Raw genomic sequence first — 2816 nt, 5'->3', positions numbered from 1 at the left:
CCATGTCCCTCATTATCTTCTGTATATTTATGTCAGAATCTTCCTCTGTTCCATGTCACGTCGTCCCTCTAGGCTGCGTTTCATAGCGTGCCTCCCCCTAAGGTTAGTTTAGCTTTTTTTTTTTTTTCAGTTTAGTTTTGTACCTTTGAACCATCTTTCCCTTTCAGCAATAAAGATGTGCTTTTTGAGTTCATATCCTGCTCTGTGAGTTTTGGGTCCTTTTTCCTGCCTTCACAAAGCCGTAACATGACAGAACGACGCGACCAGACATGGGCCCAGCAGCTCACAACCCCTCCGCTGAGCGGACCTAGTTTATACGGTGGAAAATCTTTGCCAAGGGTGGGTAGCACTGCCAGACCCCGAATACCAGGAGGTTTTAGCCACTCGCCTACAGAGGATGGTTTCCGGCGTTCTGACAAACCATCCTACTTTGGCAAAACGTCCTACCATAAGTTTATGCACATTTCTGCTGTCACAGAGTAATTCCAGCACAAATTTAAGTAGGTATGACAGTTTGCAACTTAACTTTGCCCATCAGAATATGTTTGTAGGTCACATCCACAAAGGTAGGATTGTTTGGCACTAAATATTACACGTCAGAGTATTTTTCTAGCTAATATTCACAAAGGCAGGACGGTTCGCCACTTAATTTCATGTTGTGCGTATGCGCAGACACAACGGGTAGGATGGACTTTGTCCTTAATGGGAGAGTGACTGTTCAGCGTTGGTGCATTCGGATACCGGACATCATGATAACACACCCGTCATGAGTAAAGCCGTGTTTTCCTCTGTGGATTACATTCTGCCAAAATAACTGATTCACACACTAAATGTTCACTTCACTCGATTCCTCAGTTTTCGCTCCTAATGTAGCCCAGTGAGTTCTGTGCCTCTGATCCAGCGGAGTATACACCTAGTGTTTTGCTTGAGCCAATTAACACTGAGCCAGTTTGTATTTCGCTGCTGACAGATACTATGCTTCCCTCCGGCGACAATCCCTCTACGGACTGTTTCGTTTCCATTTAAACTTGGAATATTCAGAAACATTGCATTTCTGCGCTAGACAGTGTGGGTCAGGATCTCGTTGCTGAACCCAGTGTTTTCTATCCTAAAGGTTTCTGAGCACTATACAGATGTCAGTGAATGTGGTGTGTGTGTGAGGCTGACCAACAAGCTAGCGAAATTATCACTTCGGATCTTCGAAGAGACTTTCATGTTTTCACATGTGTGGACTATGTAGTTCCTGGTACATCCTGTTCCCATGGACTGTTTAATTTTCCAGCCAGACTCTATTAATGCTTTTCAGGCTATACCACAGGAGAGTATTGTTGATGTTGCCTAACCTGTGTACGGTGCAGCCTCTTAACCAGGAGATACTGAGGCTGCCTGTGTTAAGACTCCAGCTTCTATAAAGATTACAAGCCCAGAGTCTATTCTGAGACTGTTTCTGTTTTTCCTAGTGGACTGTTTCAAACTGTACATTCGGTGCCTGCTAAGGTTATGAGCAACAAGATTTTGTCTGCTATACATAGACTGGCAAAAGAATTTGGTTTGGGCACTGCAGAGTTGGTTGACAAGGTTAACTTTTCTGTTCCCCGGTCATGTCAGTTTAACTCTGTGCACCATGCTTTTCAGCCAGTTGTCCTGGTCCCTGTGTGTCCTAACTCTCTGGCTGTGCTTTGTAAGATAGAGTTTAGTGTGGCTTCACACCCAGTTTATTCAGACACTGTTTGTGTGAACTCTCCAGCACCAGTGACTGCTCCTGAACTCACTTCTTCAAAGACTATTAACAATAACCTGGACAGCACAAAGCCAGCAGAGTTACTAAATATAGCAGGCCTTAAATCTTAGTTTGCTAATACTGTGTTTGACTCCACTAACCTGGCTTTCCCAGTGACTGTTACAACTCATGAGCTCCGCTCTCCACCTCCAACTCCTGCTCCGAGTGTGGCTCGGGTCTAGCTTTTCCTTGCACCCGTACCAGTTACTCGGGTGGGGATGGCAGAGGCCCGGCTGGCCCCTGCTCCAGTCCCCAGGCTGGCCGAGGCTCCATTCATCCCTGCACCCGTACCTGTTCCTTGGGTGGGGATAGCTGACGCCCAGTCTATGCCTGTGACTGTTCCAGGTTCCCGGGTGAAGACAATTGTGACCTTGCCGGCTCATGCACCCATTCCAGTTCCTCGGGTGCATGAGCCGGAAGAGGTCCAGTTAGCTCCTGCACCCACACCAGCTCGCAGGGTAAAGGCAGCCAGAACCAGGCTTGTCCCTGCACCTGTATCTGTTCCTCGGGTGTGGATGGCTGGAGTTCGGCCAGACCCAGTACCAGTTCCTGCTCCCCGGAGGAAAGCAGCTAAGAGTCAGTTATCTGCTCAGTCACTAGCCCTGCTACCTGCACATCCATCATCACTACAACCACCATCCCAACCACCACTATACCTTGCATGTTCGTCCCTGGTACACTCATTTCAGTTATTGACCCTTCCTTAGTTCAGTTCTTTCACGGACGTTTTGAGTTTGGTTTTGGATTGTTTCCTGAGCCTCAGCACTGTTGTGGGCGCTTTGGTTTGAACTCTTGTTTCCCGTTTGTTTTGGACCCTGGCTCCTTGTTGTTTTGTGTTTGTTTCGGTGAGGTGTTAATCGCTTCTCCTTACCTCATGTATACTACACAATGCACGATACATGATTAGGACAAAACTCGGGCCGATCTCCCAAAATGGTTGCATACCTGAAAAATCACCTCAAAAAGGACCAAAAATCACACAGTGTATGCCCAGCTTAACAGTAAATACACCCCTGCCAGTGGCAGACGCCCTCAG

The sequence above is a fragment of the Haplochromis burtoni genome, unplaced genomic scaffold (genome assembly GCF_018398535.1).
Source record: "Haplochromis burtoni strain Fernald_Lab_line unplaced genomic scaffold, NCSU_Asbu1 Contig_1566, whole genome shotgun sequence".
Classification (NCBI taxonomy): domain Eukaryota; kingdom Metazoa; phylum Chordata; class Actinopteri; order Cichliformes; family Cichlidae; genus Haplochromis; species Haplochromis burtoni.
This window is presented reverse-complemented; position numbering follows the sequence as displayed.